Source organism: Python bivittatus, unplaced genomic scaffold, assembly GCF_059951505.1.
Source record: "Python bivittatus isolate LINGU-HERP-01145 unplaced genomic scaffold, Pbiv_v1 ctg000610_np1212, whole genome shotgun sequence".
NCBI lineage: Eukaryota > Metazoa > Chordata > Lepidosauria > Squamata > Pythonidae > Python > Python bivittatus.
In genome coordinates, this window is record NW_028277088.1 from 9,782,691 (window position 1) to 9,795,275 (window position 12,585).

The window sequence follows — 12,585 nt, forward strand, 5'->3', positions numbered from 1 at the left end:
ATGACTGAGCACTTTAGGATTATAACCAAACTATAAGAAAAATGTTAAATCATAGAATGAAGAAGCAGAAACAAAAGAGAAGCCGCCCATAAGTAAGAAGTCATTAAAAACAAATATAAATTCCAGGCTCTTACAGGGGCAGCAAGTTCCCTCTGAAATGTGGTGAGAAGGAAGGCAGCACAAGGAGAAGATTGTGCTTCCCCAGACAAGGGTCCTGGGTTATGGTCACATATCAGGGAGAAGACCATATTTTGATTGACTTCTCCTTTCACTAGAGTATTTCAAACGTTGAAGGAGTAGCCACCTTTTCAGGATCACAACCGCTCATCTGGAGAAGGGTATACGGCAGCAACACTATCCTTGCTTTGTTTCTGCCAAACTCTCAATGAACTTTGTGGCATTGCAAAACAGGAAGTGCAGGGCAACAGCCTTGATTGCCATTTTCGTGCGGTGGATTAATCCTGTAAATAGATTGCGGGGGGGGGGGGGCATTTTTTCCTGCATGATTGTGTAAGTATTAAAAATTGCTCAAATGCTGTTTTGTCCTTAACTGAATGCATGTTACTGCACTTACACATTTTATATGAATATTAGCTAATGAATTATATTTTTATGCACACAGCCATAAATTAATCATGTGTCATTCTATTGACTGAAATAATAACAATCTAAATACATTTTTAGGTTTGGATCTAATTTGCACTGATTGAAACTTAATTAGTTTTTTTTAATTAATGCAAGCTCATTATTTTTCGCCCTCATGGTTTAAAAGTTAAAACAAGTTATCTTTGACATTTCACTCAATAAAAATTAGTCTTAATATTTGTAGTGGCAAATTCTGTGTTGAATGAATGACATCATAAAATAGGGCTGCTGATTTACTGTTTTCTTTTCAACAACCCTGACAATACAAGTAGAGTTTTTAAAATTTTAAATGATGTGTATCTCTTCCACACTCCTGCTGAATTTACACAATAGCTGCAATTCACATTTTTGTTGTCTAGTGCTGAAGATACAAAGATAAATCTTTAAAGCAGCAACATTTTGCAATTCTGATACGTAATGAATTGATGACAGATATTTCTAAATTCCACTTTGAAAGCTCACTCCTATTCATATTTAATTATGTGAAGCATTGTAACAAATCGCTGCACTTTCAAAGATCTCACAAGAACAGGAATGTCAGTTGCAGTAACCTGGCTAAAATCCAGGCTCAGTTAATTAGGTTGTGCTATTCTGAATTCCTCCTGCAGTTTCAGCTGGGTATTATGCTTATTATTTATTTACAGAGAAATACATATGAACATTGGCCATTTGCAGTGTAGTATTATTTGCTGTACAAAATAACATTCTGCCCTTCCCCAAATAGTTTTACATTTGGTGCACAAAACAGAGAGAAGTGCTAAATGGAACATACCTAATAGGTGACAAGGTGGGCTTTCAGATTATGGAGAGGAAGCAGATAATATAGGGCATATGTTGCATTTGGTACCAGAATCAAATGGAGGAAGAATAAGAAGAGTAAAGATACAAATGTTTTACATGAATAAAAATGGAATGAAACAAAATGGCATGGGTCTGCTTTTGTAAGATTTACAAACAAGAATTCTCAAGCCATTGTGCAACCCCCACTAATTTTACAAATGAGAGAAGACAGTAAAAGCGCATGGCAAGTACATTTAGATTATTGTGGAGAACAGACAGGAAGTGACTTGCAGAGAGATAATTTTGTATTTCCCTGTTCCCTTCAGTTTGCTTATCTGATTGCCCACAGTATGTTTATCTAATTGAATATTGTATGTTTGATATCTCTGAGGCCTGTTCTAGCTGGCCTCACCCCTTTCTGTCTTTCCCAAAGCCATTGCCACTAATATGCTGGAAGGATTCCTGAAGAAAGAGGGAGAAAAGCAATGGACAACCATTACAGAAGCTTGTTTAGATGGACATTTCTTCTTCCTTTCCTTCCAAGGCCAAGGCCACTAACTGTCATTTTAGCTGTCATTAAATATTTCTTTTTGCTTTTTAAAAATGCTATTTTGTGTTAATTTAATTATCTTATTTCTAAAATCACCTATGTAGGATTTGAATCCTGAAAGCATATACATGAGTAATTCTGATAAATAATAAGTAAAGAAGCCTTGTGTCATCTTGGGCAATCCTCTGAAGAGTAATTTGGTCCAGCTTCAAATTAAAGCTAAAGAACTACAAAAGGGAGTGTGGGGACTTTGAAGTTGTCCTTCAGAACTTGAATATTTGAGAAGCAGGCGTAGAGGTCATCTGATTACAGTAACATGAATTTCGTTTCTCTTTTTAGAATATTTATTTAAATTTGAAACAGTTCAAATTAGAGTGTGTACATTTATGCAAGTCAATGGCCTCTTTTAACCTATTTTTATTTTTGTCGATGTGTAAGTTGCTATCGTGAATCAATATATACCTCCACTTCCCACTGATAGATTTTACTGTTGTATTTAATAATTACTTTTATCTTTTTTAAGAAAATAATATCTGGAGAATGCCTAATTTCTCTTTGTCTCGTCTTCCCATGTATGGCAAAACAAAGCTATATGTGAACTCAAAAATCAGATTTGTCAAATTTAGTAAAAGTCCTAAATAAGTCTGTAATTGGACTATTAGCATAGTACTTTCTACTCAGATTAACATTGGTTCCCCAAGTTGGCAGGCAGTGGTCTTTTCTAGTTTAGCTTCTTAAGGTGCTAGGGGTAAAACTTTGGGGCTTCTGTTTGTAAAATACATTGATTATTCTCTAAAGAATAATCTTGTTTCTGCTAAGAGCAGAAGGTTTTTCAAAAAAATCAATCATTCTGGAGAATCTTCATAAGAAAATTGAAGGATTAGAAAGAAAATGTAATTGCATTTAGTTGCTTTCTTATTAAAAAGCTCTTTCTCTGAAAGTAGGCTGTGCTGTGGTCTATGTGCATTGGCTTTTTGCCCAGGTTATACATTTCGTTAATGATAGTGGTTTGATCCACCATGGTAGAGCATGAACAAGGATACATGCTTTGCGTGTGCATCAACAAGATGAAAGGTCTAATTAAATGGGTGTTGCATGCATGTGAATGGGATTTAAGCAGTCCCAGATCTGTACATGGCAATCAACTGCTGGCAAAAAAAAGCCCATTTCTTTTTTCATGCTGGATTGCAGGCTCTGCTTCAGAATTTATTGTGCCAAAATTCTTATTTAAATATTAAGAGCAACATGCTGTGTACGTTCCACAATTACAGATGTATGAAAAGCTCAAGGGTGGATAAATCTGAGTAAAAGGAAGTTTATGTCTATTTTGCTTTAAACTAGCAGATTGAAGCTGCAAATGAAATATATCAGGTGGCATTAATATCAGCATTATTTTATTGAGACTGATGTTTTTCAAGTTTATGTGAATGCAGTTAATATACACACAAAGCATGTATCCTTGTTCATGCTCTACCATGGTGGATCAAACCACTATCATTAACGAAGTGTATAACCTGACATGTAGTAAATCCCATTAAAAACATTTGTAGTTTAGTGTTGCCTTCTCACAAAAGATTTTTATCATAGGTTTGTGATCTAAAGGTGGTACCTTGCTGTAGTCAAATGCCCAACTGTCACAATCAGGTTGTTTCAGAAGTTATCATTTGCTTCCTTGTATCTTAAACACAGAAAACAGATGACCTAAGTACTTTGATTTGAAATCCCAGATTTACCAGCCATGATTATTTTTATAAATGCAGTGAATATTTTTGCTACATCTTTAAAACTTGTAAGAAATAAGAGGTCCATGGAATTCATTATAGTTCTTCCAACTGCCGTATATCAGTTGCAGATTCTCAATTTATAGTAGCCTTTATATTTTGACTGGGAACATTTCTAAAATATGGGTTTGTTTACATACCAGTATAATGGCTAATCTATTCCATTTACAAGACCTCTTGTTGAAAATAATGCTAATATTAAAAACTATATTCCTAGTACAGTCAAGGGTGGCATACAATAACTAAATGAACTGTTTACAGAACCTTGATAAAAGAATTTTAAAGAATTCTGTACAGCAAAAAGAAAGCACCTGTAATTGAGAAACTATTGAAATAATATGGTACAAAATTATTCTAATAAAGCTATAGTACTGGTACCTAGCCAGCTTAGATCAATGAAAACTTTAAAAAACAGCATTTGCAATTGCTGTTTTTAACATGTATAAAAGAAATACACAAGGGTGGAAAGCTGTTTGTAGCTAATAGTTCAATTATAATATTGTATTAATAAGTATCAGACCAAGGAAGTCCAAATTTAAATCACTCACCCATGAAATTGAGTCAATTATTGGTTGGGTTCTCTTTGTTTAATCATGATTTGTTGGTTAAAACATGGTTCTAAAATCTAACAATAAACCATACTTTGCAAACTACAATGGCTGTGTAAGCACCTAGACCTCAATCTAATCTGCCTCACTAAGTTACTGCAAGGATAAAATAAGTGGAATAAGGGTATAGCAGCCATTTTAAATTTCTTACGGGAACAGTATTATAAAAATAAGATGAATAAATATATTGTTAGTGGACTTGTCTATAATAAGAACAGAATTTTTTAAAAAATTCTTGAAACACTGTAGAAACCCAGGCTGCAGTTTACAGTGGTGGCATGTAGCCATGTAGTCAGTATTTTAAAGCATTGTTATTTGCACTAGTCCAGTTATGAGTACTTAAGCTGAATACCCAGGAGAAAGTGTCTCATCTGTCTAGACCTCAGCTACAGAGAAGAGAAAGTCCACTATGTTAAGCTGCTATTTTTATTGTGACTCAATTAACAAAATGTAAAACAGAAGGAGCATCATTTGTGTACCATACAGAAGGCCTGTCCAATACTCACAGTGCACATGTAATAGTCTCTGTATGTTCATTAAATCTGGTAATTTCAAGATGAGGTTTGGGGGGTACATTTTCTTATGTGGATTATTTCACGATCATTCTATTCTGTCTTTTAGAGACTGAAATCATCTAAAATTGTTTATTTTATCTGATCTATAGCCTGCTTTTTACTCTGGTGAGTACTCAAGGCAGCTAACAAAATTTAAACAGAAGAACAAATTATTAAAAATACAGATTAAACACAAAAAAACAATCCCCCCTAAAATAATCAGAACAATTTTACTTGAACATTTATATGATACTTTTTTGATTATGTGCCATCAAATTGTTTTCAACTCCTAGCGACCCCATAGATAGATTTTCTTCAAGATGATCTATCCCTAACCTGTTCTTTCAAGTCTCCCAATGGTGCACTCATCTCCACTGTAACTGAGTCCATCCACCTTGCTCCTGGTCGGCCTCTTCTTCTCTTTCCTTCCACCTTTCACAGCATTAGAGCTTTTTCCAGAGAGCTGGGTCTTCGCATAATGTGTCTGAAGCAAGCTAATTTGAGCCTGGTCTTTTATGTCTTGAATGAGAATTCTGGGTTGATTTGTTTGATGATCCATTGGTTTGTTTTCTTGGCTGTCCACGGTATTCTCAGGAGTCTTCTCCAACACCAAAGTTCAAAAGTGTCAATACGCTTGCTATCCTGCTTCTTCAAAGTCCAAATTTTGCTTCCATGGAGTATCACAGGGAATATCATTGACTGCACTATCCTGATCTTTGTAGGTATAGACACATCACAGCATCTGATGATCTTTTCCAAGGTCTTCATGGCTGCTCTACCAAGTGCTAAACTGTGGTGTGTTTCTTGATTGCTTGTTGCTTTATTATTGATGGTTGATCCTAAAAGGCAGAAGTTATATACCACTTTCATATCTTCATTGTTCATTCTAAGGCTGGTTATTCTATCTGTTGTCTTAGTTTGGTTTTCATTATAGTTCATTTTAATCCTATGACTGTACAGTTGAAGCTTCACTGCTTTTTTACATGCGTTGAACCCTCTACAGATGCCCCTGCTTCCTTCCTCATACATCCCTCATCTCTAGTTTTCCATATATCATAAACTCTAGTTTGCTGTTATTTACACATATTCATAGTATGTATGCAGGATTCAAAGGGACATCTAATGGCAAGTGTTTATGTGTTCATCCTGTACTAAGTTACTGACAAAGGCTCTTTCTCCTCACTGTCTCTCTCTCTCTCTCATATACACCAATAATTCTTGGCCATTCTCTGAAGCAGTGGCTGTTTTCCCCTGGGAAGATGATGTTATGATTTGATGTAAACAAGAAAATTGTGTGTTGTAGCATTAGAGAGGGTTTTCTTATGACAGATAAATTTAGTTGAATAATTTGATAGAGATTATCATGATGCCTTGCAAATAATATTTAAAATTGCTCTTACAGGGCAATATTTTAAATCAAGATTGTTTCATCAACTTGCTCTACTTCTGTTAGTAGGCCATCTCAGTTTATTGAGAACAAGCTAAAGGGGGGCTTCTTTTCTATTTCGTCTTTTGCCCTGGCATGGAGTGCAACATTGGAGTTAGTTCCTAGCTTTTTTTATATATTAGTAATATTAGTATTCAATAGTGGTACTACTGTGGTTTTCTTTGTAACAAGGTGGAAAATGTAACCTTTCTGTTCATAGTCCTTTGTTGACTAACAGCAGTTTAAGCTCTGAAACATTTTGGTAAGATGCAGCTTAAAGTTCTTGGAAAAGCAGAACATTGCCCCCTTCCTCCCCAGGGACTATTTTGAGCTAAAAGATAATGATGTGGAGGGGGCAGATTGGCTACTGTTCCAAGTATAGCAAACCAAGTCAAAACACTGTACTAATGAAACATGTTGGATTGATGCAGTTGTTGATATTTTGGTCATTGTGTGATTGTTGATAGATAGAGCCAGAATTAGGGATACTACATGTATAACAGTACAAAAACTTTGGTGTTTTATGAATTTTCTTTTTTTTTTGACTGAGACCCTTATTCTTTCTTGGATGATATTGTCTCTTCTGGCTGGCACTGATTCTTCAGGATCTTTCAGGCAGAGGTCTTTCCTGGCCCTCTAAGAGTTGCTAGGCTTTCAAACTTAGTCATAACTTCTTCCCTTTCTATTGGAATCACAAGCCACTTGCAGAACTGTTGGGAACCAAGTTTCTAGGATCATGAAGGCTCACTTCAGTGTTTCTAAATGTTTATGTTAGAAAACGTACAGAACAGATACACCTATCTTTGTGGTAGGATTAAAAATAAAAAAATGTTCGCTTTTTAAAAAACTGAATGTCAAAAGTGGTTGCATGATATAAGACAAAGGGAGGTAAAGTGGAGAAAGAGGAAGGTGGAAGTAGCAACAATGTCACTTGCAGAGACAGATGGAATCAGCTTAGTCTTAATCAGCTCTTACCAAGGGCAGCATATGATTAATCGATTCCACTGGTTTGCTATTGGGACACATTCTTATTGGTCTGATAAATTTTCTTATAGTTTCTCCTTTGGCCAGACGAGTGGCCCATGCTGTATGAGAGTTCTGTGATTTAAAGTATACTTGTGGAATTAAGATACTCCTTAGAGTTGTTCATTTAGACTGTCATTTATATTTCCTGCTGATATATGGTAGTGAATGTGTTATTTTGCCCAAGTTTGAATAAATAATATACAAAGGGAAGTATATCTTCACACACCAGGAAGATGAGAATTCAATGCCACAAGGTGTGTTCATGGCCTTGGAAAAAGAGTGAAAAATGTTTTGAATGGGTCAGATCTAGCTATAATGATTAGCTATGATGATTGCCCCCCCAAATGCAGGATTCTTGAACAATGAACAGGAATTGTCATCATTCCCCTGCTCCACTGATGAACTTCCTTCTGGAGGCAGCTGGATGACCCAAATCAAAAAGTATTCTGGGCAGAAGGAAGGCTAGCTAAATTCAGCAAATATGTAAACATCTTATAATTCTAAGTTCATGTTTGATTCTAGAATTGATGTGGTTGTCATTTGATTCAGTTTTTTTCCTCTCCTTGTTCCTGTCTAGTATACCAGCATCTCTGAAGTCTACATAAATCACTGACCTTCGACATCCTAAGCCCCTGGCAATCTTTGAAGTAGGTGTTTTTGTTCTTGCTATGGTTACATTATCTTGAGTTGGCCCTTATTTAAATAATTTTTACAGATACATAAAGCCCAATTACTAGGGTCTGTCCACTAAACATACAGGGCTTCCAGTTCAATTTACTCCAATTGGAATGACACATGAACAAGAATGGAATGAAGGTCAGAGGAAAGTTGCTGGTGGCAAGGTGGGTGTTAAGGAGCAAAGGCCGGGCTGCTCTGTTAGAGAAGGCAAATGAGGCCATCTCCCTGTATCAGAGGCATAAACAATTGCATAAGCATAGATTGAAAAGATGTTACTTAGGGCAATATGAAAGAATGATTGCAAAATCAAAAGCAACCGTTGTTAACAAAATTAGGCATGAGAAGCTGTTGGGCATGCAACTGCTTTGCACATAATGTTGTATGAAACATGAAACATTTTTCTAAAATACATTATTTAATATAGTGAACAGAATATTGAAACTTAAGTATATTGCAGTAACAACACACAAAGAATTCCATACAATGAATAATAAAATGTTGCTGTCAATGTAAGATTCCCAGCTAACTGGTAGGACATCTAACTTTGGTTTTATTTGGGACTTTACCTTTGCTTTATTTTTTCTTTTTGATACTGTTCTGGATTTAGCTATTTATTATTATCATTTGGGGGAGTTATTTGATGTTCTGTGCTGCCCAGAGTTATAAGTACTGTCAAATAAAATTAACATGGTGTGATAAAAAAAAAAGGGGGGGAATCAAATGTAGATAATAAAGCATTCTGGAACAGTATTCAAAAACATCAAATGAGTTCATTGACTGATGATATAGTAGGAACCAGAACCTCAAGGATATAAAACAGAACCACTGTAGGTATTCAGTTGTCCATTGAAGTGCTGCAGACAATAAGGTTTACTTGTATTCTCCATACATCCATTTAAGCATTCTACTCATTGAGCAGAATATGTTTTTTGCAATATTACTTTTCATTATTTTGGTTTTGAAATAGTGATACTGAAACGATGTTTTTCAAAGTGCCATTTTATATATTGACTGATGGCTATTTTTTCATCCTGTTGGGAGAGCATAGATTTCTCTGTTGTCTATTGCATTCTCTGTTGTCTGTTGCATAATTGAGGGATTTCCCCCAACATTATGGTTGCATGGCAGGTTCTGCAGAGTGAGCAGAACTTTTTTGCAGAGTGAACAGAGGTTTTTAGAGGAGAGGTGCCACTGTGTCCTTCTCTTGAAGACTTTGAAGTAGCAGTTTGTTCTCATCCCATGAGATCAGTTAGGCAGTGTGTGAAGTTTCCTTACACTGAATTGGATCTTTGCTTGACTGTCAGTATTGGTATTGTCTTCATGGCATGACAAGTATTTTGTTGGGGGTTTGGATACTGATTTTCCAGCTTTATGCTAGAGGTTAAAGTTAAAATCTTTTGTGTACAAAGCATATACTTGTCTATAGATAAGCAGGCCTGAATCGCTACCAAACTGCTGCAACTCTCTGGTTCTTGTGTGTGTTTGGGAAGATTACTCCACACACCATTTAAACTTTAATCAAGCAAACTAGCTTTAGCATAACTTGGCACCTCTTGTTAATCATTGGAGAACATTTAATAATCATTCTCATAGGAGTTTTATGAGTCTTGAGAACAACCTCAAGTTGGCAGTCACTTGGAAGGAAAGCTGTTTTGGATTGTGTTAAACTGTAGAAGACTGAGCAGCTGTTTACAGATGTTTGGCAGCCACATTCTTAACAGCTGTTCACATACAATCAACAATGTACAGCCCTATAGATAATAGCCTATTCTTTATAGCTCAGTTTTTCCCCCTCAGAAGGAATGGATATGGCTATGATACACTTGATATGTAATTATTTTTTAAATTACAGTAACATACAAAAAGGACATTGCATCATATCTCAAGTAAAATAAGAAATAAAACCTCTGTTTTTTAAAAACTATATATTGCTTCCCATATCAACATTCATTTCTTCTTGGCCTTGTGGGACTTTAATCCATACTACTCCCCTGAATTTTGTTCTTTGAACATAACTTTTTAAACATCTTGCCAGCATACAAAACAATTTCTGAAGATGCAGTTAAACTTAAGGAATTCTCATTTAATTATAATAGTAATGCCAATGGATACTGGTGCCTGATGTCTGTTAATCATTCTCACATTTTTATTTCAACAGAGTTTTATTTTGTGCAGTAATATTTTGTTTAATTTCCTTCTTTCCTCTCTGTCAGCAGTCCAAGAAGTATGCAAGCCTAACCAGTTTGAATAACAGGATTTTTTCCAAATACAAGTAGTTTCTTATGTTTTCAGTCTTTTGCAATTTGTGAATTTTTCTTTTAAAATGTGAAGCTAGATAAGATTGTAGATAGTTTTAGAAGAAAGGCATAACTACACCATCCCTTAAGCAGGAAATAGCTATGATCTGACATTATTTTATCTCGTCTAACTTTCCTACCCTTGTGGGTTTATGGATCTCCATTTCTACTATAAATATGTCTAGATATCTAGCTGCTATAAAGTAAATATTAGGGGTATCTTGGATATGACTGAAGCCATACCCCAGTGTGGGCAAGGATAATGTGAACTCAGTTTTCAGGGATATAAATAGATGGACCAGTGTGAATTTAGTATATTCTGCTTCAAGTCCTCAGTGTGGTATAGATCTTGGTCTGTTTTTCTAGTTCTGTGGAGTCTGTTGAAGGAGGAGTTATGATGCCAATAGACTCTGGAATTGCTATTTTATTTTAAAAAAACATGTGTTAGAGTTAATTAAATTAAATTAAATTAATTAAAGTGATTTGTTTTGGTCAGAACACACTTGCTCATTTCAACCATCTTGGATAGAAGATGTCTTGGTATAGGTAGTTCTTGAGTTATGACGGCAATTGGGACTGGAATTTCTGTTGCTAAGCAATGCGGTCATAAGGCTCGATGTCATGTGACTGCATTGCTTAGTGATGGCAATCCTGGCACCCTCTGTTGCTTTCGTTAGCCAAAGACCCATCCTGATTAAAGCCATTCCCGGCTTGGTCCCTCCCAGCCCTGAGCCTCGGTTTTTCCAAGGTAAGGGATTGCCTCACCTTCAACTCCCCCCAACCACCTATTTCCCCTCTATATCTGCCCTTTAGGGCACCATGCAGGGTGGCAAGCAGCCCCAGAACTGTGCAGCTCTGGGGCTGCTTGCCACACTGGGGCTCGGGCTGCAAGAAGCCCCTGAGCTGCAATGCAGTGTGAAGCTGCAGTTGCCCTAGGAAGCCCCAGCTGCCCCTGCCCAACCCAGCAGCATGGCACGAAGCCCCAACCCAGCAGCATGGTACGAAGCCCCAGCCCAGCCCAGCCCAGCCCAGCAGTGTGGCACAAAGCTGCAGTTGCCCCTGGAACCCCCAGCCTGCTATTTGTTCTTTCTCTCTGATCCTGGAGACGTGCATTTCTCTGCTCCTTTGTCTCTTCCTCTGTCCTTCTTTTGTGCCTGTTCTTGTCATACTGGAGATACGCGTGCCTCTCCTCCTCTGTCTCTCCTTCTCTCATGTTATTTGTCCTGACTGTTTGATCCTGTAGTCGTGTGGTGTTGGCTTCATCTAATTCTTGTTCTCTCCTCCTCCTTGCCCCTTCCAGATGATGTTTGGTGTCATCTCTTGACCGTGATATCTCCCCTCTTTTTCCACGTAGCATAATTAGGCTGGCCATATTTTTTTTAGCCCAAAGCTGGATGGTCCTGTCATCATGTAAGAAGACTGTACATCATAAATAGAAGAATAATTGTAGTGGCAAACAAACTTCAGTGATAAGTCAAAATTTACTTACCTAAAGAGATAAACAGAATGACCATGGGCAGGCAAAAAAGCAGTGGAAGCAGGAGCAATTTCTGACTTCCTGCTGGCTTCCCCATTCACTTTGCTTGTGGGAAGCTGGCAGGGAGTGTCGGAAATCACAATCACGTAACCGCATTGGCACTGCAGCGGCCACAACTTTGGCAATTCAGCTGGTCTGAAGATCCTTGAAATTTCAATTCCATGGGAGTAATGGGTCCCAGATTTTGTACACATTCTTTAAGTTAGCAGATTTGAGGTCTGATTCACTTTGATTCAAAAATTGTTGTGCAGCATTTCAGCTAATTGAAGGTTACAAACAGACAAACACTGAGAGTTTTAGTAGTATACAGATAGTAGATAGATAGATAGATAGATAGATAGATAGATAGATAGATAGATAGATAGATGAGAGAAGTACTATTTTGCACATCTCTTCTCAGCATTTTCTGTATTAACTAATATTATGATAATTAAACCTCTGTCATTTCAAATTGTTTTGGGTAATAGAGATAAATGCATCAAATAAACACTAAACACCAATGAGATGGATAGAATTAGGAACTTTCTGGACTTTCAAATTATGCTGAGAAACTTGCAGAACCAAGAGATACCTTTATTTCAATTAAAGGTTATTATAATGGTAAAAATTATCAAAACAGATTCGAAAACACATTTTATTGGAACTTATGTGAAAAGGCAATATATCTCCTTTATATAAAATCCAAACAATTCATGGTGATAAA

General features: G+C 36.5%; 1 protein-coding gene across 12 annotated transcripts in view; it reads left to right on the plus strand.

Annotated features, from left to right (window-relative positions):
* ZMYND11 (zinc finger MYND-type containing 11) overlaps positions 1–12,585 on the plus strand; it is a 100,897-nt gene that overhangs the window by 17,614 nt on the left and 70,698 nt on the right. For 9 of the 12 annotated variants that reach the window (XM_088150920.1, XM_015887618.3, XM_015887620.3 and 6 more), the window contains exon 2: positions 7,948–8,017. The exons of the other annotated variants lie outside the window; for them this stretch is intronic. The gene's annotated coding sequence lies outside the window, so the exon portion shown is untranslated. The remainder of the gene's footprint in view (positions 1–7,947; positions 8,018–12,585) is intronic. 12 annotated transcript variants of the gene reach the window in all.